Source organism: Corvus moneduloides, chromosome 14 (assembly GCF_009650955.1).
Source record: "Corvus moneduloides isolate bCorMon1 chromosome 14, bCorMon1.pri, whole genome shotgun sequence".
In the NCBI taxonomy this organism is placed as follows: domain Eukaryota; kingdom Metazoa; phylum Chordata; class Aves; order Passeriformes; family Corvidae; genus Corvus; species Corvus moneduloides.
The window spans coordinates 8023896-8050902 of NC_045489.1; the positions used below are offsets into that span (position 1 = coordinate 8023896).

General features: G+C 50.1%; 1 long non-coding RNA gene across 1 annotated transcript; it reads right to left on the bottom strand.

The window, feature by feature from the left end:
• Positions 1–23165: 23165 nt before the first annotated feature.
• Positions 23166–25783, bottom strand: LOC116451250. The gene is made up of 2 exons (XR_004243149.1): positions 24970–25783; positions 23166–24191 (listed from the first exon to the last, which is right to left on the bottom strand). It is a non-coding gene; the product is annotated as an uncharacterized LOC116451250 (long non-coding RNA).
• Between the last annotated feature and the right edge of the window lie 1224 nt (positions 25784–27007).

The following is a 27007-nucleotide window of genomic DNA, read 5'->3' on the forward strand; positions in this document are numbered from 1 at the left end:
TCCCCCTCTTTTCGCGTGCATTTCTGTTTTCTAAATTCTTTTTGTTTGTTTTTTTTTTTTTCTGCTGAGGGAGGCATGGAACTCAAAAAATGGGAAATAGGCACTCTAAACCCCGCCTTTTCCAACATGACAGAGACTTATACTCCCTTCTCCTAAATCCCCTCCTCAAAACCGACTTTAAATTCTCTAAGGGTGTTCTTTCTAAGAAAAATCTTAAATCTTTCACTTTTTGGATATCTCGAAATTTTCCTGATGTCAGCAGAGATTCCATCCTTTCTGATCCGTTCTGGGACAAAGTGGGGAAGAAGCTCTATTCTTTTCAAGCTTCGGGAGACCTTTCTGTCTCTCAGTTTATCCCTTTATTTCATTTAATAGTTAAATCAATACGAAACATGTGTCACGTTGCAAGCAACTCCCAGCCAAACCTGCCCCCGCTTGCCCCTCCCCTCCCCCATCCCTTCTCTCCACCTGGGACAGAGGCTGGTCTGGGCCTCTGGCCCCAGGCCGGGGCGGCGGCCACCCCTACACCGAATCCCGACACCCCATTCCCAGCAGTCATCCCATCCCCAGCCCCCCCCGCTCGCCCTTTCGGTCCTGCTGCCACCCCCCAGGCAGCGCGCACGGGATCCACCCCACCCCTTCCCCCTGGGACGGACAGCTCTGCGCCTCCTCCCGCCCAATCCCCCTGTACCCCCGGTATTTCGCAACCCCCTCTCGCACCGGCTCGCGATGCCTCTGACCCTACCCCCCCCAACCCTACCAGTATCCCCCCGCTCCCCTCCAACCCCGCGGCAGCAGCACGGGAGCCGGCTCTGCCACCGCCCGGCTCCACCAACGCGAGCATAGTGCTAACGCCCCACACCGCACCTCCGCCGCGGCTGCCGCCCCTGCCCACAGCCACAGCGTCCGCCGCTGCCGCACCACTGGTCCAGCCCGTCCCAGCCCCCCAGTGCTGCCGCGACCCCAGCCGCTGCCCACCGCCGCTGCGTCCTTGCTCCAGCCCGCTGCTGCCGCACCTCCCCCCCACTCCAACACCACAGTGGCAGCCCCGTCCCAGCAAGCCACCCCCGCTGCCTCTACCCCTCCCTGCACCCATGGAGCAGGCATTGTGGAACGCGGCATCAGCCCCGCGCGATTCCATGCTCGTGCTATGGGGCACAGAGCAAACGCCACGCCTCCCGCCAGCGTCTGCCCTCCCCGCCACCGGCGGAACGCAGCTATGGTGCCAAACAGCATCTGCGCCGCCGCCCCAGGCTGCCGCCCGCGAAACAGAAGCCCCCCTCCCGCCCCCCCCCGCCGCTGGCAGTGGCTCTGCCACCCTGGCAAGCGACGGCAGAAGCCCTCTCCCCCCTCCCTTCGTTGGCAGCGGCTCTGCCAGCCTGGCAAATGCCGGCAAACCCCCGTCCTCCTCCCCAACTGGGTCTTGCGCAACCCCCGCTTCCTCCGCTACTAATCCCCCTGTTCCTACCCCCCCCCCCCCCCCCCCCCCACTGTTTCTTGCGCAACTCCTGCTTCCTTCGCTCCTGCCAGGAATCCCACGGCCCCTACCACCCCCCCACCACAGCCTCCTGCCGCCTATGCTGACTTCACACGGAATTGCGAAGCCAGCATCGGCGGCAACCCGACTCCCGCCAAAACGTGCAGCTGCTGCACAGCTTCTCCGCCGCCCCCGTGCTGCCACAACGCGCCCCCCTCCCATCCCTCAAAACACCTTCAACCCCCAGCTACTCCCACCCTGGCTATAGCAAAGCCGGCTTTTAAAAAACGCTGCGCTACGCCCCCTGTAGCCCAGCCCCACCCTGCCACAACTAGCTCCCTATTTTCAGAAGACAGTAGCAGCAGCTCTGATTCTGCATCAGATAGTGAGGATCGCTGGGAACACACACGCAGGGAAGCCACCCGAGAGGGGGACTGGGAGCTAGCCCAAAAGCTCTCAGCCTTCCCAGTCATTATAGGGAAAGGGAGGAGGGGTGGACCACCAACTACAAAAACGTGGGAACCTATCCCATACAAAGAAGTCAAAGGGCTTTTCAAGGCAGCAGAAGAACACGGGAGAGGATCACATTTTTTTAGAAACTCACTGGAAGCCACCTTCTCCGCCTATACGCTCGTACGACATGATACTAAAAACATTATTAACTGCATCCTTTCCCCTGCCGAATATATGCTACGGGAATGGCATTGGAAGAGACAGTTAAAAACATTGTCTGCCACGTATGCTAAAGACACAAATCGGACAGATTGGACAATTGAACAATTGGAGAACGTGACCTCCAGAAACCCTCAGACAAGCTAGCACCTTACCTGAAATAGCATTACAAGACATATCTACTGCAGCAAAAACATTACTGCTCGTTACCCCTGATGACTCTGTTACTACACAACATCAAACAGTCAGTAAACAAAAGTTTCATTAAGTTCATTGATCGTTTAAAAACGAGCTTAGAGAAACAGATAGACAGTCCTGATGGATGAAAAGAACTTTTGGGTAAACTTGCCATGGCAAATGCTAATGAACAAGGTAAGACTATCTTAAGGGCTTTACCCATGGACACAGAACCCACAATCGAACAAATGATAGAAAGCTGTACACGCTACACATCCACCGAGAACACAGTGACCCAAGCAGTTGTTAAGGGCATTACAGATGGAGTTTCTGGTGCATTTGCAGCAGCAGTTTCTAAGGGCATTACAGATGGAGTTTCCGGTGCATTTGCAGCGACAGTTTCTAAGGAGAATGCCCACTGTTTCTACTGAGGCGAACTTGGACACTTTATAAAAGACTGCCCAGAAAGGTCATCCACCCAGGACCGTCGTGTCACCTACCAAAAGCACCAGAGACAGCAGCAGCACCAACAGCGCTCACAAAACTCCCATCGGAGCGCGGTATCAAGGCCCTGCGCTCAGATAACAAATCAAGGGCCATATTACCATGCCCCACCTGCAAACTCCACATCGGATTACCAGGAGCAGACAAGTGGACCTCGCAAGGCACCATCATCCCAGAACACATGAGAAGGATCCAACACACAGAGCGCTACTGATGGGAACCAGGCACCAGCTGGTAACGTCACTGTCACTTAAGTATGGACCACAGAACGGCCTATGGGACATTCTTATCCTAACTGGTACCCTCCATGGTCCAGAACAAATCTTTGTATTACCAGAGATACAAACAGTGCACCCTGGACAAGAGATTCTTGTCCAGCTTTTCTGCATGGACACACCTTTTTTTCTCTCACAGGGAACACCAATTGCACAAGCCTTTTTACTTGCACAGAACCACCCAGAACAGATTCCACTCAATCCAACAGCAATGTGGACAGAGATTGTGGGCTCAAACAAACCAACCATTGAGTGCAGCTTGTTCTGTAAGGGAGAGGGGATCTACTGTCCAGGGATGCTTGACACTGGGGCAGACGTGACCATCATCGCCCACTCTGAGTGGCCAGGGAATTGGGAACTGAAGCCAGTGGCAAGTATGATCTCCAGGATTGGTGGAGTCATAGCATCCATGAGGAGCAAACGAAATGTCATCATCGAAGGACCCGAGGGCAAAATAGCAACCACCCAACCATTCGTGGTAAGGGCCCCCATCACCCTATGGGGCAGAGACCTTCTATCCCAGTGGGGGGCTACCCTCACCATTCCCAGCCCGGATTTCTGATTGGGGCCACTGAGAAACACGCTGCCATCCACTCCCCTGCTCACCTGGAGGACTGACAGCCCAAGATGGACTAAACAGTGGCCCCTCTCAGAAGTAAAACTGCGTGCATTGGAAGCCCTGTTGGAAGAGCAACTTGCCAAGGGTCACATCACCGAGACCACCAGCCCTTGGAACTCCCCTGTCTTATTGCTGAAAAAGCCTGGCAAAGACGGATGGCAACTTCTTCATGATCTCCACAAAATCAATGAGGTCATTGAAGACATGGGCCCCCTCCAACCTGGCCTGCCATCACCTTCGATGCTGCCCCAAGATTGGATGCTTGCCATCATAGATATAAAAGACTGTTTCTTTAACATTCCATTCCACCCCCAGGATGCCCCATGGTTTGCCTTCTCCAATCCCCTCTCTTAACGAACAAGCCCCACTCAGAAGATACCACTGGCTTGTTCTCCCACAAGGCATGAAAAACAGCCCGACCATCTGCCAGTGGTACATCACCCACATTCTGTCCCCCATCAGGAGCCTGTTCCCAGAAGCAATCATCCACCATTATATGGATGACATCCTGGTCTGTGCACCAGAAAAAACTTACTTGGACAGAACTCTTAAAAAGACAATTGAAGCCATAGAAGAAGCAGGGTTCGAGATTCGTGAGGACAAAGTGTAGCACTCCAGCTCATGGACTTACCTCGGCCTCCAGATCCATGAGAGAACCATCGTACCCCAGCAACTCACCATCAGAGATGATCCAAAGACCCTAAGATACTTACACAGCTTGTGCAGATCCATAAATTGGATACGCCCTCTACTAGGGGTCACAACAGAAAACCTCGCCCCCCTCTTCAACCTTCTCCGTGGCAGGGGAGACTTGGACTCTCCACATGTCCTCACACCAGAAGCCCGAGGTACCATCACCAAAGTCCAGGAATCCCTGTCTTCACGCCAAGCCCACTGCGTCGAACCCAGCCTGCCTCTCCAGTTTGCAGTTCTGGGTAAGGCTCCCAGTTTCTACGGACTGATCTTCCGATGGGACCCTCAACTCAGAGACCCTTTGCTGATACTTGAATGAGTCTTCACAAGCAATCAACCTACAAAGACAATAACCACCTTCCAAGAAGTAATGGCACATTTAATAAAAAAGGCCAGGACTCATCCCCGCTCTCTTGCAGGGTGTGAGTTCAAATGCATATACTTGCCACTGACCGCTGGAGATCTGGAGCATTTGCTCCAGACCAATGAGAGCCTCCGGTTTGCCCTAGATAGCTACACAGGCCAAATTTCCATCCACATGCCAAAACATAGACTTTTCAATCGTTTTCAAAGAGGCAGCCTTTTATTTGATCCCCAAATGAATCCAAAGTAGAAAACCTCTCAAAGCTCTAACCATCTTTCAGATGGCTCTGGTTCATCTCACAAATCAGTCATTACATGGAGGGATCCCAAGACTCAAAAATGGGAGTCTGATATGCAAATAGTAGAGGGATCACCACAGATTGCCAAGCTAGCAGCTGTCATCAGAGCCTTTGAAAAATTCAAAGACGAACCTTTTAATCTGGTCACAGATTCAGCTTATGGTTCTGGCATAGCTATGAGGGCTGAACATGCTTTTCTCAAAGAGGTCTCCAATCCAAAATTATACCAATTGATTTCTACATTAATTCATCTAGTTTCCCACAGAAAGCAATCTTACTACATTATGCATGTGAGGTCACACACCGACCTCCCAGGCGCCATTGCCGAAGGGAACAGGAGAGCAGATGCACTGGCCATGCCAGCAGAGACTGCAAAGGTCCCCGACATCTTCGCCCAGGCAAAGTTGTCACATGCATTTTATCACCAAAACGTGCCTGCCCTCATCAGAATGTTTAAGCTCTTGAAAGATCAAGTGAGACCTATCATTGCAACGTGCCCGAACTGCCAGAACTACCAAATACCATCTATGGGTACCGGAGTCAACCCCCGCGGTCTGAACAGCTGCCAATTGTGACAAACAGACGTAACCCACTTCCCATCCTTTGGGAGATCTAAATATGTGCACGTGTTGGTTGACACGTTTTCTAGGGCTGTGTTTGCGTCAGCCCACACAGGGGAAAATGCTGTCCACACCATCAAGCATTTTCTCCTTGCCTTTGCCACCCTGGGAGTCCCTGAAGAAGTCAAAACAGATAATGGACCCGCCTACACCCCCCGTAAGTTGAAAGATTTCTTCAACCAGTGGGGGGTAAAACACAAGAAAGGCATACCCGGCAATCCCACAGGACAATCCATCGTAGAAAGGACCCACCAAATGCTCAAAGGAGTCCTCCATCAGCAGCGGAGAGAAACAGAAATTTTGTCTCTTATTGAAAGACTCTGTAAGGCTCTCTACGTCATTAACTTCCTAAATGGTACATCATCAGAGCCTGACCCCCCAATACTCCACCACTTCTCAAATTCAACCCAAGCTAAGCTCACAAAGAAACCACCAGTGCTGGTGAAAGACCCAGAAACACACCAGGTCTCTGGGCCTTTCCAATTGATTACCTGGGGGAGAGTCTATGCCTGTGTTCAACTACCATCTGGCCCAAAGTGGTTCCCAGGAAAAAATACAAAACCATACCTTGGCCCTGCAAACACTGCTCCCACAAACACCAACAAGAATTCTCCTGAGTCAAATACAGGACCTCCCCAAAACCAGACCAGTTCAGCATGGAGATGGAGACGTCACTGAATGACCGCAAACCAGAGAAAAGACCGTCCCACCACATGACAGCAGACGAAACAGAACGCTGAACAAGATGCTACAGCAGAAGTCAAGCCGTAGGCCAGACACAGCCTGAAAAAATTGATCCCTAGTCTGTATGTTACAACCTCCTTTTTCCCCAAAATATCCCCCTCCCTCAACCCTTGCCAAACCTCCCTAAACCCTAAAACCTTCCCCTCTCACCACAAAGCTAACAGATCTTGCTTATATTCCCTCTTAGAAGCCCCATCCCTGTCCAAAGATGAAATTTATCTACGTTGATGCTGTCCTCATCGCTGCCTGGACGGTCTTCACCGCGCCACATGCCTTCAGCTGGGTTGTCCCACAGCCTAGCCATAATATTTGTGTGACCCTAGCAAAGACACTCAATCAAGACAATCTGTGCCTGTCCATGGGCAGCATAGACAACCCACTCTCTACATGTCTGGTAGGAATTCCTTTAGTAGCAGATGACTGGCCCATCACTAACTCAGACCTCCTCCGCACCACAGGTAAGAGGCCCAACCCGGTAGACACTTGGGATGAGTGGACAAAGATTCTGCCAAATGCTCGAGATGAACCCAAAAATTGAACCTACTGGGGTCCTCCAAAGCAACATACTGTGTCAAATTTTATTTTAGACAGCAAAGCCAACGTTTGCCGGGAATTGACCAGATGAAAAACACATACAGAAAAGACATATCACCATTTAACAAAGCCTGTAATAGTCAAGACTGGTGCAATTACACCAGTCATACACTCTCTGTGTCCACGCTCCACCCCAAAGTGTTACCCCGGGGGGTATTTCTTGTCTGTGGTGACAGAGTATGGGCCGGGATCCCCTCACGTCTCCAAGGAGGCCCCTGTAGCCTTGGCAAACTTTCTACCCTCACTCCAAATATCACATTATTACGTAATTGGAGACGAACAAACGTATCAACATGCCAAAAGAGATCCTTTGCTGAATTCGACGATAATTGTGACAGCCTCATTTACAATTTGAATAGGGTAGCGGAAATCGCAGCTTCCATGTTCACTCCTTGGTTAGCCGCCCTCAAAGCCCTTGGGGATATAAATCACCTAGGGTGTTGGCTTAGCAAGCAGGCCAATGTGACATCTGCTGCCTTGAGCGATCTTTTAAAAGATGAGGAGACTATCAGACACGCAACCCTACAAAATTGAGCAGCAGTAGACTACCTACTGCTTGCCCATGGACAAGACTGTGAAGGGATGTGATACTTCAATCTTTCTTCGCACTCAACATCCATCCAGGCGAACATCCAGAAACTACAAGAACTAATAAAAGACTTAAAAGTAGATAAGAGCCTAGACTGGGTCGATGAACTTTTTGGACGATGGAGATTAACGGGATGGATTGCATCTATAGTTAAGGGTGTTTTGTGGGCATTTTTTGTAATTCTTATCGTGTTACTTACGTTCTCATGCCTCCTACGTTGCTGCAGAAGAGCTGCTGGAGATGCCTTTTTACTAAATACGGAAGGGGGAATTGTGGGATATGCGCAACCCCTGCCCTGGAGAGAGGCCTGCTGATAATGAGGTTGCACAATCTCCTAGCAGAATCCCCTTGGAAAAAGCAGCACTCTCAGTTACGGCGAGAGAGGACACAGACCCATGATCCTCTGGGAGACCCTATGTAGGTTCTTTGTAACCCATTGGCTTTTACCCTCTCACACCCACCCCTGTACCCCTAGAATATATATATGTGCTCCTGTGAGACCAGAGAACTCGTCCCTAGCCTCCCTTTGCGAGGTGCGGGCTAATAAAGCTGCCTCATGCGGAACTGCTATACGAGCCTCCCGTCTCTCTTCTCCTGGTCTGGCCTGGAGATTGCCTCGCAGAGCAAGAGCTGAAATCACTAGCTGAAAATCACTAAAGAGCTGTTAGCTTCTCTGCAAAGGCACTCCACTCTGGTGGCTGAGGGAAAAGCTGCACGACCCCGGGAAGACAGTTCCTCGTGGGACCATCTCACTGGACCGGTTACGGTTTCCTGGGTCTGAGCTACAGACCCCACACCAGCTACCACACCTAAGAATTACTTTAATGGTGAACACATACATCCCTTCCCATCTCTCGAGTCTCAAACATAGCTCAAAAAGTGTAGGGGTTTTAGGAGTTCTCCTAGGTTTTTTTCCTGTTAAAGGAGTTTTCCCCATACGTGTTGCTAGGGGGACAAATGGCTGAGTACTTAAGAAAAACAAAGACCATTGGGGGTGGGGTGCATCTGGCTACTCTTTTGTTTCACCTGGGTGTGCGGTCAATCGGTCTCCAGCGTTTGGACAGAGAGGGAGGCTGCTTTCTTCGGCTGTTTTTTCCTTCTGCAGGAAAAGCCCCAGGATCCCAAAGCCCGCCTTCCCTGCCCCACTGGGAGCCAGACCGTGGCCGTCCTGCCCCACCATTGCTTCGAGCCTTCGCTGCATTGTAGCCCTGCTCGCCCTGCCTGCCCAGGCCTCTGGGGGGTTCCCTATTTGGATACATCTCGTCTGCCACCCAGGATTTGTGCTCATCCCTGCCGTTCCAGCCTGCCGTTCCAGCCTGCCGTTCCCAAGGGTCTGGCCAGACACCGGGATTGCCTGTCCAGCGGTTTGTGAAGCCTTTGTTCCATCCCTCCTGGGATCCCAGGCCACCAGTGCCGCGTGCTCCCCGAGCTCGCTCCGGAGCGCCCCCTGCAGCCGCGGGGGAACCATCGCACCTGCCCTGCTCACCAGGAGCCGCCAGCGCCCCTGCTGGCTGTGACCGGAACTGCACCTTAGGGGAAAGGGCCTGACAGCTGAGAAGGCTGGGACTGGGTTTGTGATTGTTTGCTATTACTGCCGTAGTTATTGTTGTTTGTTTGACTGGTTATACACATATAGATATATAATAGTAAAGAACTGTTATTCCTATTTTCCACATCTTTGCCTAAAAGCCCCTTGATTTCAAAATTATAATAACTCGGAGGGAAGGGGGGTCGCATCTGCCATTCCAAGGGGGGCTCCTGCCTTCCTTAGCAGACACCTGTCTTTCAAACCAAGACAGATCTTGGTGCCCAATGTGAGGCCTGAGGGCATTAAGAGAGAGCGGTGAAAAAGGAATAACAGTTCCTGGATAACTTAATTTTGTGTGCTGGATATAGGAACCTTGCTAGGCAGCACTGTGTGGTCTAGTTTACCCTGGTTTGGGTGGCAGTTGGTCATGGCTATATTCTTCCCCTTTGCAGCTCCTTACCTAAACATGCGTCCTCTGACTAAGGCTACTATTGCTGTTATCCAGTTTGCACTATGGGTCGAGAAGGTGAGGAATTCATGGGCTTTTAACTTCCTCCGGAATGTGGGCACATGGATAAAGGGCTATCACACACTGAGTGCATGTTTTTGGGGTTATGTTAAAAATGGTACCTTCTGTGAGGAAATGACACCAGGGGAAGTTTTCTCTCAACCCCTCAACCAGTTTTTTGGGCCCACCCCACCAATTTTTGAAGGGTTTAGATTCCCTCTGAGTACTAACCAATTTGTGCTGGTAGGCCTACTCTATTTAGCACTCAGGGATAAGTTGAGATTGGCTTGGATAACTACCCAGACACCGGCCCCAGAGACTAGAGATCGTACTCCAGAGCCTGATCCTGCCCCAGAACCTGACACGGCCCCAGACACTAGAGATCCTGCCCCACAGCCTGACCCTGCCCCACAGCCTGATACCGCCCAACAGCCCACCTCAGAAATGGACTACCTGAACTGGGTGGGGGTACTGATGAAGGGGATGCAGGAGATGCGCCAGGAGATATGCCAAGTGCTAAGGGAATACACCTCCTCAGCTAGTGAAAAACCCTCTCCCTTCCCCAAAGAGGGTAAGCCTGATGGTGCAGCAGTGGAACCCGCAGATGTTACAACCGTCCAGGTTCCAGCTAAACCACAAGGACAATCACAGCTGGCAGAAGTCGCCCCTGTGCAAAGGAGGAAGTGTAAGACCAAATCAGTACGACCAGTTAATGATGATGGGGAACCAGGGCCCTCACAACCAGCAGGAGAGCCAGAGCCGGAAATCATCACTGAGTCCCTGTCGTACGACAGTCTCCGTAGTATGTGAAAAGACATTGTGCGAAGGGGGCATGAGCCTATACAACCTGGCTGCTTCGGGTTTGGGACCTTATGGGCACAGGTGTGCAACTGGATAGTGGTGAGGCAAGGTATCTGGGATCATTGACCCAGGACCCAGGTGTTGACCAGATATTTGTGAGGGAGCCAGGGCCCCTTTCTCTCTGGGAGCGGCTCTTAATGAGTGTGAGAGAAAGGTTCATTCACAAAGAAAGAATGCAGGAGTACCATCATAGAATGCAGTGGAAGACACTTGAGGAAGGGATCCAGCAGGTAGGAGAGGTGGCAGTATTAGAAGTACTCTTTGGGAGGGATGGACAGCATGGTAATGACCCCGATAAGGTCAGGTGCACAGGACAGATGATGTGGAACCTGGCAAAGCTAGGGCCACAGCAATACACCACCTTCATTGCAATGATTGATACTGACAATACCCGAGAAACAGGGGGCTCTGTTGCCAACAAGCTCAGGAATTATGACAGTACGGTCAATGGTCTGCTGAAAGCTCAAGTCTCTGCTGTGGTCCAGGACCTCAAAGAGGAGATGAAGGAGATGAGGGAGGAGATGAGGGAGGAGATGAGGAAGATCAGTGTGGCACCAGTGCAAGTCACAGGCCCCCAAGTCAGAGCCCATTGTCTCCCAGCTAGAGAGAGAGGGTACACCCCTCGAGCTGAGCTGTGGTTTTTTCTGTGTGAGCATGGGGAAGACATGAGAAGGTGGGATGGGAAAACCACTTCTGTCCTGGCAGTGCGGGTGCATGAACTCAAGGAGGGAGGCACTTACCGAGGGGGTTCCGCTAAGGTGAAAGTAGCCTCAGCCTCCCGTGACCGAGCTGCCAGGTATTACAGAAGGAAAAATGATATGTCGGATCCCCTTGAAGGGACCTCTGGGCATGTACGCCCAGGGAAAGAATGATAACCAGGGCTAGAGGGGCCCTGCCTCTAGCCAGGAAGAGGCATGGGAGAACCGAGTTTTCTGGATGGTGTGGATCCGATGGCCTGGCACATCAGAGCCACAGAAATATGATGCGTTGGTTGATACTGGGGCACAGTGTACTTTAATGCCAACGGGACATGTGGGGGCAGAACCTGTATCCATTGCTGGGGTGACCGGCGGATCACAGCAGTTGACCCTGTTGGAAGCTGAGGTGAGCCTGACTGGGAAGGAGTGGCAAAAGCATCCAATTGTGACTGGCCCAGAGGCCCCGTGTATTCTGGGCATAGACTTCCTCCGGAACAGCTATTACAAAGACCCGAAAGGACTCAGGTGGGCATTTGGGATTGCTGCTGTGGAGGCAGAGGGCATTAGGCAATTGAACATCCTGCCTGGACTATCAGAAAATCCTTCTGCAGTTGGGCTCCTGAAAGTGGAAGAGCAACGAATGCCAATTGCCACCTCAACAGTGCACCGCCGGCAGTATCGGACAAATCGAGATGCTGTGATCCTCATCTACAAGATGATCCGTGAGCTGGAGAGCCAAGGGGTGGTCAGCAAGACCCACTCACCCTTCAACAGCCCCATCTGGCCTGTGTGCAAGTCTGATGGGGAATGGAGATTGACTGTGGACTATCGTGCCTTAAATGAAGTGACTCCACCATTGAGCGCTGCCGTGCCAGACATGTTGGAGCTACAGTACGAGCTGGAGTCCAAAGAAGCGAAGTGGTACGCTATTACAACTGGTGAAGGGGGTCAGCAGCTCTGACCCAGGAAGAGGTGACTGGCCCGGGGAGATGGTCCCGAAAGGAATCGCCTTCCCGAGGTCCGGTGTCTTCCCTCAGCTGCTGGCAGGAGGGCCCTTGCAGAAGCTGTCAGCTCTTTAGTGATTATCAGCTCATGATTCCAGCTCAGCTATGCAGGGCAGCCTCCAGGCCAAGCCAGACCAGAGAGAGAGACGAGAAGGCTCGTGTGGCTGGTTCCGCACGAAGGTAGCTTTATTATGGGTCCCCTCCGGCGAAGGGGGGAGCCAGGGACGAGAACCCTCTCTGGGAGGGGCCCCAGAGAGCTTGCTTTTATAGGGATAGAGGGGGTCAGTAAGGGACCAATGGATTACAGAGGATCTGGGATGGGAACAGACCAATGGGTTACAGAATGGTTTGCATAGTGTCTCCCAAAGGACTGTGGGTCTGCCTTTCCTCGCTGTGACCAAAGTGGTTGCCTTTCCAGGGAGTCCTGCTGGGAGATTGCTCAATCTCCTTATCTCAGCAGACGTCCCTCCAGGGCAGTGGCTGGGCATACCCCACAATACGCCACTATTGACATTGCCAATGCATTTTTCTCCATTCCTCTGGCAGCAGAGTGCAGGCCTCAGTTTGCTTTCACCTGGAGGGGCGTGCAGTACACCTGGAACCGACTGCCCCAGGGGTGGAAGCACAGTCCCACCATCTGCCATGGACTGATCCTGGCTGCACTGGAAGAGGGTGAGGCCCCAGAACATCTGCAGTACATTGATGACATCATTGTGTGAGGGAACACGGCATTGGAGGTATTTGAGAAAGGAGAGAAAATAATCCAAATTCTCCTGGAAGCTGGCTTCGCCATCAAAAGGAGCAAAGTCAAGGGACCTGCCCGAGAGATACAGTTCCTGGGAGTAAAGTGGCAAGATGGACAATGTCAGATTCCCACTGAGGTCATCAATAAGATCACAGCAATGTCTCCACCGACCAACAAGAAGGAAACACAAGCTTTCCTAGGTGCCATAGGTTTCTGGAGAATGCACATTCCCGAGTACAGCCAGATCGTGAGTCCTCTCTACCTGGTTACCCGCAAGAAGAATGATTTCCACTGGGGCCCTGAACAGCAGCAAGCCTTCGCCCAGATCAAGCAGGAAATCGCTCACACTGTAGCCCTTGGCCCAGTCAGGACAGGACCAGAGGTGAAGAACGTGCTCTACTCCTCAGCCGGGAACAATGGTCTGTCCTGGAGCCTCTGGCAGAAGGTGCCTGGTGAGACTCGGGGTCAACCACTGGGATTCTGGAGCCGAAGCTACAGAGGGTCTGAAGCCAACTACACTCTGACAGAGAAAGAAATTTTGGCAGCTTATGAAGGAGTCCAAGCTGCCTCAGAAGTAATCGGCACAGAGGCACAACTCCTCCTGGCACCCCGACTACCGGTGTTGGGTTGGATGTTCAAAGGAAAGGTTCCTTCCACACATCACGCCACCGACGCTACTTGGAGTAAAAGGATTGCTCTCATCATGCAGCACGCCCAAACTGGAAACCCAAGTTGTCCTGCGATCTTGGAAATAATTACGAACTGGCTGGAAGGTGAGACTTTTGGGTTATCTTCTGAAGAAGAAGAGGAGCAGGTGACTCGTGCCGAAGAAGCCCCACCATAACAAGCTACCAGAGAGTAAAAGACAATATGTCCTCTTCACTGATGGTTCCTGCTGAATTGTAGGCGCTAGCTGGAGATGGAAAACCTCTGTATGGAGCCCCACACAACAAGTTGCATAGGCTATTGAAGGAGAAGGTGGATCGAGCCAATTTGCTGAACTCAAAGCTGTTCAATTGGCTCTGGACATAGTTGAAAGAGAGAAGTGGCCAAAGCTCTACCTCTACACTGATTCATGGATGGTAGCCAATGCTCTGTGGGGCTGGCTGGAAAGGTGGAAGAACGCAAACTGGCAGCACAGAGGAAAACCAGTCTGGGCTGCTGAGGAGTGGAAAGGCATTGCCACTCGGGTAGAGAAGCTATCCGTGAAGGTCCGTCATGTAGATGCTCACGTCCCCAAGAGCCGGGCTAATGAAGAACATCGTAACAACAAACAGGTAGATCAGGCTGCGTAAATAGAGGTGTCCCAGATAGACTTGGATTGGCAATATAAAGGAGAGTTGTTCCTAGCTCGATAGGCCCATGATGCCTCAGGCCATCAGGGAAGAGATACCATCTATAAGTGGGCACGAGACCGAGGGGTGGATCTAACCATGGACAGTATCTCCCAGGTGATCCATGATTGTGAGACATGCGCTGTGATCAAGCAGGCCAAGCGGGTGAAGCCCCTGTGGTATGGTGGGCAGTGGTCCAAATACAAGTATGGGGAGGCCTGGCAGATTGATTACATCACACTGCCTCAAACCCGCCAAGGCAAGCGCTATGTGCTCACAATGGTAGAAGCCACCACAGGATGGCTGGAGACCTACCCTGTGCTTCACGCTACTGCCTGTAACACCATCCTGGGCCTTGAAAAGCAAGTCCTTTGGAGGCATGGTACCCCTGAGAGAATCAAGTCGGATAATGGGACTCTTTTCAAGAACGGCCTTATAAACACCTGGGCTAGAGAACATGGCATTGAGTGGGTGTACCACATCCCTTACCATGCACCAGCAGCTGGGAAGGTTGAGTGATGTAATGGATTGCTTAAAACCACCTTGAAGGCACTGGGTGGGGGGACTTTCAAAAACTGGGAGGTGCATTTAGCAAGAGCCACCTGGTTCGTTAACACCCGAGGCTCCACCAGCCGAGCAGGCCCTGCCCAATCCAAACCCCTACAAACAACAGACAGGGATAAGGTTCCAGTGGTGCACATGAGAGTTATGCTTGGAAAAACTGTCTGGGTTAATTCTGCCTCGAGCAAAGACAAACTCATCCGTGGGGTTGTTTTTGCTCAGGGACCAGGTTGCACCTGGTGGGTGATGCAAAAGGATGGAGAGACCCGATGCATACCTCAAGGGGACCTTGTTTTAGGGTGAACTACCCATGACTCTGTACTTGTATCAGTATCTGCATGTATATATGTATATAATTAGAGTGATGCATGTATTTATATGGTTAAAAGGGTTAAGTTTCATGTAACATGTTAGTATGGGAAAAATTCGGATAATGTTGGGGTTTTAGGGGTTCTCCTAGGTTTTTTTCTGTTAAAGGAATTTTCCCCATATGTGTTACTAGGGGGACAAATGGCTGGGTACTTCAGAAAAACAGAGACCTAAGCACTGAGGGTGGGGTGCATCTGGCTACTCTTTTGTTTCACCTGGGTGTGCGGTCAGTCGGTCTCCGGCGTTTGGACAGAGAGGGAGGCTGCTTTCTTCGGCTGTTTTTTCCTTCTGCTGGAGATACTGTCCATGGTTAGATCCACCCCTCGGTCTCGTGCCCACTTACAGGTGGTATCTATTTTTTCCTTCTGCTGGAAAAGCCTCGGGATCCCAAGCCCGCTTTCCCTGCCCCGCTGGGAGCCGGACTGTGGCTGCCCTGCCCCACCGTTGCTTTGAGCCTTCGCTGCGTTGTAGCCCTGCTCGCCCTGCCTGCCCAGGCCTCTGGGGGGTTCCCTATTTGGATACATCTCGTCTGCCACCCAGGATTTGTGCTCATCCCTGCCGTTCCAGCCTGCCGTTCCAGCCTGCCGTTCCCAAGGGTCTGGCCAGACACCGGGATTGCCTGTCCAGCGGTTTGTGAAGCCTTTGTTCCATCCCTTCCCGGGATCCCAGACCACCAGTGCCGCGTGCTCCCCAAGCTTGCTCCGGAGCTCCCCCTGCAGCTGCGGGGGAACCATTGCACCTGCCCTGCTCACCGGGAGCCGCCAGCGCCCCTGCCAGCTGCGAGCGGAACTGCACCTTAGGGGAAAGGGTCTGACAGCCGAGAGAGGCTGGGACTGGGTTTGTGATTGTTTGCTATTACTGCCGTAGTTATTGTTGTTTGTTTGACTGGTTATACATGTATGGATATATAATAGTAAAGAACTGTTATTCCTATTTTCCACATCTTTGCCTAAAAGCCCCTTGATTTCAAAATTATAGTAACTCGGAGGGAAGGGGGGTCGCATCTGCCATTCCAAGGGGGGCTACTGCCTTCCTTAGCAGACACCTGTCTTTCAAACCAAGACAAGAAGTTACTTTCAAAGGAAAATATTTCAAATTTTTATTTCTAATGTGTTATTGAGTGGAGACAAGACCTAAACATTTGAACTTGAAAAAGAGAAAGCCATGAATGAAAAATAAAAGGCATTTTATGCTGAAAAACATGAGCAATCTGCCTCTTGGCTGCCACAGTACTGGAAATCAGTGTCTCTGCTATGGGGTATTCACTTGCTAGTGAAAAATGTGTCTCTGAACCACAGCCCCCCAACAAGTCACCAACAGTCTCTCTTTTGTCTTCACCAGACCTTGGAAAATGCTCTGGGTGAAGGACTGTCTCGGTTTTTGGAGACAAAATTTTAGGAGGAAGCACTCCGGAAGGAGTGCCTCCTCCAAAGGGAAAAGGGCCTCCCCTTTTCCTCTGCCAATGAGATGAATTAGTAACAGCAAGTGAAAGTGGGAAAAAACCCAAACTGTTTATTAATACAAAACAAAACAGGGTAGAACAGAACAAAAAACAAAACTCCAAATAGAACAAATTCCCAGAGAGGGAACAGAAAACACGGGCTTGGACCAGCTGGGGCCACCCTGCGGGCCCGCTGGGGCCACCCCGCAGGCTCCCCGGCCTGGAGGGAAGGGAAGGGAGGCAGTGAGGCAAGGGGGAGGGAAGGGAAAAAGAACAAAAAAACCCAACACAACCTTTTTCCAGCTAGCCGGAATGAAAAAAAAAACCAAAAAAGCCCTGCCGAGACCCTTGGAGCCCCCAGCCATTGGGCCCAGCCGTTCAACCGACCGGCACCTGGCCTCGTTGCTCCGGCCCCGCCCCCCAGGTCCATCTTAAATACACAGTGTCCTTGGGCATTAAGCAGATGGTTAAGGAATAAAAAAAACCCTTATAACATCACCCCAGGACAAGGACAAATAGTGGTGAATTTTAACATGCCTCCTTTAAATGGTAATAGTAAGGTGAGATGACTTGAAATTTGTTTTTATGGAAATAGTGTAAAATCTTTTAGGAACACCATTTGTAAAGATATTTTTTTGTAAAACCCCACAGGATCCAATTCAGTAAACTAGGCCAAGTCTGAAGCTTATAAAAGCAACCGGAAAAATGCCATTCCATATGCATGTGTGCCTGTACTCACCTGTGCATACAAATCCTGTGCACACAAATCCTGTGCACAGGCATATAAAAGATGGTGCCTATAAAATTTTTATGTAGATGTTTCTTTGAGGTGATCAAAGATCACAAAATTCAGGAGATTTCTACATGACATTTGGGAACAGCTATACCTTCCTTATTCCTCCACCTCTTGAGCTGATGCCTGGGGATTTAAAGGACTCACTCCACCAAATGTGGCAGCTGCTCCTCTATTACAACCAGGAATAGTATTCCTGAATTGTCTCCAATTTTATTGCTGTTGTCCAAACCCTCTTTTAAACAGTTACATCCTACAAAAATAAACTCTCTTTTTAACATCCTTCAAAATGTGATTTATGATTACAGTGCTGCAAATTGATTACAAGGATAATTTAATATAATATAGGAGTACTTATATAAATAGTGATATAAGAATCACATTAATTTATTCCAGAAAAGGAAATTAATTTTTCATAATATTAAATTATTTATCTTTCCAATGTCTCACTAACATTTTGTGCAAGATTGACAAACATATTATTTGATTTGAAATAATATAGAAGAGAAACACCTTCCACCATTTTGATTCTTTATAAAGGCAGGAACACTCACATCAGGAAACCGGTCAATCTGAGCTCACATTGCTTTGAATTAACTGTGAAATGGGAAAAGCCTTTTGATACACATACACAAGTGACTCGAACATCTGGAAGACAACCCCACAGCAGCCTGGAACAACTCTAAGTGCCCACATTCTACCACTTGACATGTGAAGACTGGACCATAATATTTATATATTTATTTATTTGCTTGTTTATTTTTTGCTTGACATATCCTTACTTACCATCTATATTGAAGAGGGCACTAGGGCATGCCTGCAGGAAGCAGCTCCCAAACAGCACACTGGGGTTCTTCACTCCTTACAACTGGAAGTGCTGGCTGGGAAAATGCACAAAAACGCCATGCAGTTCACAGGCTCTGTGGGGCCAGCAATTATTTTCTTCACAAATGATGTCCCTTTACTGCAGAAGTGCAGGTGTGCAAATGTTCCTCTCTTGACAAACACTGAATTTGGCAAACTGTTTCTTTTTGGCCAGATATGGTATCGCTGTGTTTAATGGCCCTTTGTTTTTTATACCTGCTTCTGTCTCCTTAAGCTGCTTTTTCCCTGTCTTGTTCCCTTCAGCCACCACCCTGTGCTTGCCCCTCTCTCTTGCATGTCTGCCAGACCAGTCTCTGGTAGGTCACCAAGCCTTGCAGTACAGCTCTCCTGCACCCTGGGGAGGGCATCTCCTCTGCAGCAAGAGACTGATCTTAGCTCTCTAGTCTGGGTCTTCCATCAGGGCAACAGGAGGGATTGATGCAGAAGGCAGCCCTGACTGGGCCTGGTGCCCCTGTCAGTCTGTCCCTGTTAGAGAGGCTCTGCTCAGTAGTGTGCTCAGGCAGGGCTCAGCCAACACAAATCTCTAATGACACAGCCATCAGCCTCCGAGGGGCACCTGGTGTCACCAGCTGGGGACCAAGGCTTGCGTTCCGACTCTCTGTGCCTTCAAAATGCAGTATTGCCAGTGAATATTCTTTAAGCCCCTGGCAATTTATAGACCCTTGCTGTGTTCTCTCTTGCTCACCTCTATTCTAGAAGAGCCTCCATGTGTCTCCTTATCCACTGCCTAGAAGCTGATCCGGCCCTCTCATCACCTTTGTAGCTTTGCTAGCTCTGCCTGAGACAGCAGGGCTGAAGCAGACACATTATTTAAGACAGATTTACAGGGAGGTGTCCTGGGTTGCAGTGTATTCTATTACCATCCTCATGAGCTGTTGAAACCAGGTGGGGCAGTGTTTCCTTGCCTCCTCCCTTGGGACTATCTTCTGATTAATGGGCCATCAATGCATTGCCGCGTGAATCAGAGATAACTCCCTCCGGACTATCTTCTGTTAATGAGCCCAATCAACGCCTTGAGTCATGACTCATCATCCCATTGTGAGATGCTCCACCCAGAAGGAGGAACCAAACATTCCATCCTGGATATAATCTGAGATTCTGAACACCACAGACACCCTTTCCACTGGATTCCCAGAGAACAGGAGCTACATATGAAACATAGATTTAGAAGAAACATAGAAATTTTAGTTATAGGCTAGCTGTGTTGAAATTAGTTAGAATAGGAAGGAATTTGGGCCCAGCTAGAGTTAATTAAAATAGTTAAGAGAGCTGGACCTGAAATGGGTTTTAAGATGTTAGTAACTGATTACCAAATAACTGATGATCTGTCATTTGCATGTTTGCTTAGCTGTGCTTAGAATGAGGAGTAGAAACATTGATAAGTTGGTGTAGGGAACAAGGACAATTACCAATTTCTTCCCTTGGTGGAAACCCGTTCAAAAGTCATGCAAGAAGAAGCTTAGAGGTCACTAAAGTAATTAGGATTGTTAAAACTCAGAAAGGCAAAAAGGTCAAAATGAGGAAGATGAGTTACTTCATCTTTCTTGGGACCACTGACCCAATTCAAGACCACTGACTCAATTCAGAACACACACTACGCATGTTTAATGACATTTAAGCTCATTTCCATATGAAGCAGAGAATGGGAGGTGTTAATGTTATGAATATGCATTTGTACTTTGGATATTCATAATATTTGTAAATAAAAGGTATCGTGTTTGCTTGTATCGGGGCCCTGCGTCTTAGGGAGCTATCCCACGCAGTGCCTCGCGCCAAATAAAACACACACTTTCTAACTCTAAACTGTTAGAGAGTTTTTGTCCGTCTCAGTTGGATATCGATACTAGATCGATATTCATATTTTGGTAAATCACATAGCCACCACTGGACCTTCTGAGGAAGAGCGGACCCTTTTCTACAGGATCACTGCTTCAACAGAATCACATCCACCACTTCAGGAGGACTGCAGCCACCATTTTATCGGACTGCTACTGCCACCCTGACACGGTGTCAGGTTGTATCCTGACTCTGTCAGTTTGAACCAGCATTTTCTGCCTTTTTAAAAAAATTTCCCTATTAAATTGTTATTCTGACTTGGTGCCTCCCACTGGTTTGTTTTCGAACTAGTACAGGAGGCTCTACTTTGTTTTATGTTCCTCTCCTAACAATTCCTAACATTCCAGTTGCTTTTCAACCCAGAATAGCCACTTGGAATAGGAAATGGAAAGGCACAGTTCTACTGGTTTCATGCAACAAGTTTCCAGGCAACATTTTCTGCAGAAGCCAGTCTTGCAGCCCACAGATTGGTGGGAGAGAGGACTCCTAGTGTAGCAATGGGGAACAAAGACAACAGACCCCCTTGTATGTCCGTTTATTGCCAAAAGTCACCCCCTCTTTATACCCTTAATCTCAACTGAAACCAAACCGAAGCCTAACATAACAGAAGAAGGGCACCCATTGGCTGGCACAGCTGAAGTGCTGCTGTCCACACATCCTATCAGCCAATCAGCTTCCCGTTCATATGCTGTCCATGCGTTCCTCCAGCCAATCACAATGTCACTTCCAGCTGTCACTCAACTGACTCTCTCCTCACTCGCAGCTGCCTCTCACCCCTCAACCAACTTTCAACCATCCAGCCCACAGCTGTGCCTTTCCCACAGGGCCTTCTGGTAACCATAAGCCTTAACCATTTTAATAAATATAACCCCATATTCCACACTCCTAGGAAGGCTGGCTGAAAGCTGATGTGCCCAAGAGTCCATTTCCCCAATTAAGATGACATTTGGTATTTTCTTAGCTTTTCATGGGATGTCTTGTTTGATGCTAAAAGCCACCTTTAATAAGCTTCACAGATGGGAGAGAAGGCCAGTGTTCCCTCCAAATTTCTCTGTTTGTCGATTCTGGATGCTTCTAGTGTCATATGACCAGTAAAAGAAGAGCAGCAGGTTACTCACCAGAATATTGGGGCACTTGTATTGCCAGACTAGCACAGGGCAGGGTCGCAAAATGGTGCCCCTGGAGCAGCGTGGCAGGAGGGGCTTCAAGAATAACAGGTGTGGTTTGGAACAGACTCATCAGTCAACTCCATCCTGGAACCAAAGCAGTAGCCAAGAAATCCCTCCCAGGGGCTGGTATTCTGTCACGCATTGAAGGGGGTTGCTGGTGCTGGTGTTTGTCAGATTGGCTGCAAAGAAGAGTCAGGCAGGGCAGGAACACATGGCCCAGACGCAAAGGTGCAGGGGGAAGTGTAAGTGGAGCCTGCTGTCAGCAGCAGGAGTTGTTAGTTTTTAGGGGTCCTTGGAGGCATTCAGACAGCCATAAACCACAGGCATATATTAAACAGAAACCTAAGATCCAAACAGCACCTCAGGCACTGCACTTCCATCTGGAGCTGGGATAGGCTAAGATACAAGGAGAGCCTTTACCAGGTAGCAAGCCAGTAAAAAAAAGCCAAAAGAGGCTGAGAAGAGACCAGTAGGATCATGTTCAGGACTGCTGCACGATCAAAAGAAAAATGTGATGATACATTTAGATTGAAGGGAAAGCTCATAGCCCCAGTTCACATGGTGTTGCTCTCCTTTGAAATGACTGTGAAACCCACTCTATTATTTCCAGATGAAAATTGTGGAGCTGGAGTCAGGGAGGGAGCAAAAAAATAATGGCGCACGCAGCTGCAATCAGGAAGCATAGTTCATAGGATGACTAGGAAAGAGGACTCCACCTATGGAATGAATAAAAGTCTTCATGCATAAGGGGCAAGCTCCAAGCAAGCCTCTTGTCCTGTCAGCGATAACTGTGTGAGATGTAGCCAAAAACTTCTCCAGTTCGAGTCAGACTACAAGACTGAAAGAGCTGAGAAGGAAAGTGCATGGCATGGGCATGTTGTCACGGAAGCAGTGCGCTGGACAGCTGCTGTGCCGGCACAGTGTTCTGTGCGAGAAGTTTTTGGCTACGTCTCACACAGTTATTGGTGACCGGACAAGAAGCTTGTGTGGAGCTCATCCCCTATGCAAGGAAGCTTGTTCCACAGGTGGAGTCCTCTTTCCTAATGCATCCTATGAACTGCAGTTGTGCTCTGCTGCTCTGGAGTTTTCTGCTCGGCTTGAGGTAAGGTCATGCAATCTCAGACTTCATAGACCTAGGTGTCCATGTCCTTTTGTACACAAAAGTGTGCCAGAACAGAAGCACTTGCTAGGTATGTCTTTGTCGCATCAGAATTGTGAAAACAGGTGCCAGGAGAGAAGCAGTTCCTGACTTACTCCTTCACTCTCCAAGGCTTTCAACAAACCACCACCATTGGGGCAATGAGAAGACAACATTTCAGTCCTGGCACATTTTGCTCTGCAAGAAGTATGAGCAGGATCATTACAAGGCTGTAAAGTGCATGATTGTTATAGCTGAGAAGGAAGGTGCAGAGGAAGCCTAATCTGATGGAACTTTGGAGACTAATGGAAAGATGACTGCCACTTGATTTTGTTGCAAATACTTGACTGTGGTTTCTGTGCGTAAGAGGCAAGCTTCTTGTCCGTCACCGATAACTGTGCGAGACGTAGCCAAAAACTTCTCGCACAGAACACTGTGCTGGCGCAGCAGCTGTCCAGCGCACTGCTTCTGTGGCAACGTGCCTGTGCCATGCAATTTCCTTCTCAGCTCTATCAGTCTTGTAGTCTGACTCGAACCGGAGAAGTTTTTGGCTACATCTCGCACAGTTATTGCTGACAGGACAAGAGGCTTGCTCGGATCTAGCCCCTTATGCACGGAAACTTGGATTTGCACCACAATCAAGTGGCAGTCTGCCTCTGCGTCCTTTCAGAGCGGTTCCCACTCAGCCCGGTCAGCTCTGGACGCAGCAGGCTGCAGGGGCCAGCCTCCGGAATCAGGGAAACCAGAGGTCTGGCTTGTGGGTCCTTCCACGGGACCGTGGCAATAGAGGCAGGTGGTAGAAGAAGGAGGCAGACTCCAATCTGGGTGAAATCCAGGAAGTTTATTGTGCCCTCGAGCACAACGTCTCACCTCCCAGGGGAACCCAGATCTGAGCAAGCCTGGAAGGCTCGTGCAGTAGGTTTTATGGGGGGGTGGCGACAAGGGAGGGATCACAAGGGTATCCAGTCACGGAGGGGGAGGGTGCAGTCTATGGGATGAAGGGCGCACAAAGGGATCAATCAGGGGAAAGGAAGGGAAGGACCCTTTCTCCATGGCCAATCACTCGACGCTCCGGCCAGAGCTTTCTAGAAGCCTGGGAGGAGTGCCAATGCAATTGGCAGGAGCCCGGGAGGAGACAAGGAGGGAGAGTAAGGCAATTAACATGAAACTGGGAGGGTACAAACCGGGTTATCACAATAATACAAATCCAAAGGGGAGACCCGGACCAAACCAAACAGAAACACACTCCCACATCTCCCCCTTTTTTGTTTTTTATGATGACTTGAATTCAGGTTGGGGGCAATACTCTGAGTCCGGATACAAGTCCCCAAACCATGGTAACTCAGGGGCCATCAGTTCATGCTCTTGTTCCTGCAGGATCTCCACATTGCAGGGAACCTCGGCTAGATTGATACTCGTGGGGGAGGAGGAGCTCAAAATCAACATATATAACATCCTTCTGAGGAGTCCAAACATAATTAGGGTAACTAAGAGAACGAAAAATAAAAGCAGTCCGGTCCGGAGAATAGATCCAACCCATCTGGATAATCCCCATCCGTTGAAGATGTTGCCGAGCCAGTCACCAGTTTCCCTCCGAATCTGCGTTACCATGGCCTGCATCTTATCGATGGTCTTGTGGATGTTCTCTGCTCTTGATGTTAGATTCAGGCAACACAGCCCTTCGAACTCCTCACACTGGTGGTCATGGAGGAGGAGCAAGAAGTCAATTGAGGCCCTATTTTGCAGAGTGGCTTGCCTGGTCAGTTCCTCGTCTTTTAGGAGGTTGCTTAGGGCGCTCGAGGTAAGATTCGCTTGTTTCACAACCCAACATTCTAAATGGCCCAATTCCCCTAATGCTTTGGCTGCAGCTACCCACGACAAAAGCACGGTGATTGCAACCCCTTTTGGTCTCGACCAACAAACGACTTCCGAGTTGCAATTTTGGTCCAAATCAGAGAGCTCGCATTTCTGGATGGCCAATTCAGAAGTCCTATTTCTTTTTCTCTCCCAATTGTCAACTAAGGTTTGGTTGGACGTCAGCAGCGTCAAGCGGCCTATGGTGCAAGGGCCTCCTAACAGGCGAGAGGGGATGCCTGCCCACGCCCTGTCACCACAGATGAGGAACAGTCCCCTTTCGGACGTGACCTATGGGGATTTTCAGTGGTCACCTTACTAACAGCCAGGCACCATTTGGCTGCCTTATATTCTCAGTGGCTCGGAGCTATGTTCTTAAAGAACTCCCGATCCAGGGACAACCTGAATTGAAATTGGACACAGTAGTGAGCTGGGTACAATCCCAAGAGATCCAGCTCTTGAGGCTCACTACTGGTCTTCGGGAGCTGGGGCAGCCATTTCTCAAGGGGGTTATCAGTATCACGCTGCCCCCTGCGGTGCCAGCTGAATGGGGGCCGTCTCCGATAGGGCACCCGGGAACGGTACGAACTGACAGGCAGCTTGACGACAGAAGCCTTACCCGCCTCTGGTGATTTCGTGGTTTGGGCAGGCGTCGTCAAAGCCTGCGTGGTCTTGAGCTTTTCAAAGAAGGAATCAAACTCCTCTTGCTCAAGAGGGATCCCCACCAGACATGTGGCCATAGGGTTCCGGGCCGCGGCTGTGGACAAACATATGTGGTCCTGGCCCATAGTTCGCGCCAGGACCGACCATACGTTTGCTGCCGGCTGGGGAACTATCCACAACAACACAGGCCATGGGAGCAGCTGCAGGATGACGACGAGCTGCAGGCTTCTGGCGACGGCTCAGACGGACGATGCAGGATCCATCTCCGTAGTCTCCAAACTAGAAAGAAACTCAAAAGGAAGAATATCAAAATTGGGAAGAATACCTGGGGGTGAACTTAGGGTCCAAAGGGGCAGAGAGTTAACCCACCCCGGTTTTAGGGGGTGCTTGACTCCTTCCTCCAGCGGGCTGGGAAATACACGGTTTCACCCATTTTGATGGGATCCACCTAGGGCCTTCGGGGGTGGATATGCACGCATATCCCTTCCCCCAGGTGACTAGCTCATGAGGGCCCTGTATCTCCCGAGTCTCCGGGTCTTTAACCAACACCGGAGGCCTTTCTTTCATTTGCAGCTGCTGGGACCGCCCGAAGTGCCGCACAATCGGTGGATTCAGGTTCTCAAAGGCACAGTTGAGAAAGTTTACAGTGAACAGTGCCCTTGAGAGCCTGACAGTAGGGGAATCAAATTTCTTTGAGGACCATTGCTTTTGTAGCATCCTCTTGATATTTTGGTGAGCCCTCTCGACTATCGCTTGACCTGTCGGGGAATAGGGGATGCCTGTCTTATGCTCTATTCCCCATTGCTGTAGGAAGCTCCTGAACTCCTTGGAGAGGTGTAGGCTGGGCCGTTGTCAGTTTTGATAACCTTGGGGATGCCCAGGGTAGCAAACACCTACACTAGGTGCTTTTGGACGTCGCTAGCCTTTTCCCCTGTGTGGGCAGAGGCGAAGACAGCTCCAGAGAAGGTATCTACTGACACATGTACATACTTCATTCTGCCGAACAAAGCGACATGTGTCATGTCCATCTGCCACACTTCACAGCTATTCAGTCCACGGGGGTTCGCGCCGCTGCTGATGGCGGGAAGAGCTAACTGGTGACACTCAGGGCATGATGCCACGATCGCTCTGGCCTGGTTGTGCTTCAGATTGAATTGCCGAACCAGGTCAGGCGCATTCTGATGGAACAACTGATGGCTGATTTTGGCCTGCTCAAATACATTTGGAATCAGGGCCATCACGGCTGGCGCAGCGAAGGCATCTGCCATCCTGTTGCCTTCCACGATAAACCCGGGCAGGTCCATGTGCGACCTGACGTGCATCACGTAAAATGGTTGCTCTTGGTGGGAGACTAGGCTAACCAATTTTGAGAGCAACTCATATAAGGCTGTGTTGGAGACCTCTCGCAGTATGGCATGTTCGGCTCTGGAGACTAGTCCTGCTACATATGCAGAGCCTGTCACTAAATTTAGAGGTTCAGGGAACCTTTCAAAGGCTCTGACGACTGCATCTAACTCAGCAACTTGAGGTGATCCTTTTAGCTCTTTTATATCAGCCTCCCACTGCTGAGTTTGGGGGTCTTTCCAAGTCATGACTGACTTGTGGGACGCCCCAGACGCATCAGTGAAAACGGTCAAGGCCTCTAAAGGTTCCTTACTCCGAACACTCTTTGTACTTAATTCAAATTGAGTTTCCGAATTAAAAATTTTGTGGGCTGGCCTATGTAAGGAAATTTGGCCTGTGTAGCCCTCCAGAGCAAACTGCAAAGCTTCACAATCTTGAAGCAAACTCTCCAACATTGCCTTGGTAATTTGGCCCGTTTGTGTCCTAATTGGCACATGAATGCAGTCAAAGTCACGCCCTGACAGTTCCCTGATCCGGACTCTAGCTTTCCGGATCAGTTCCGCCATCAGCTCTTGTGGCTTAGTCATCCTTTTGGACCTGTTATGACTGAGGAAGACCCACTCTATTATCAAGAGATGGTCCCTCCGGTC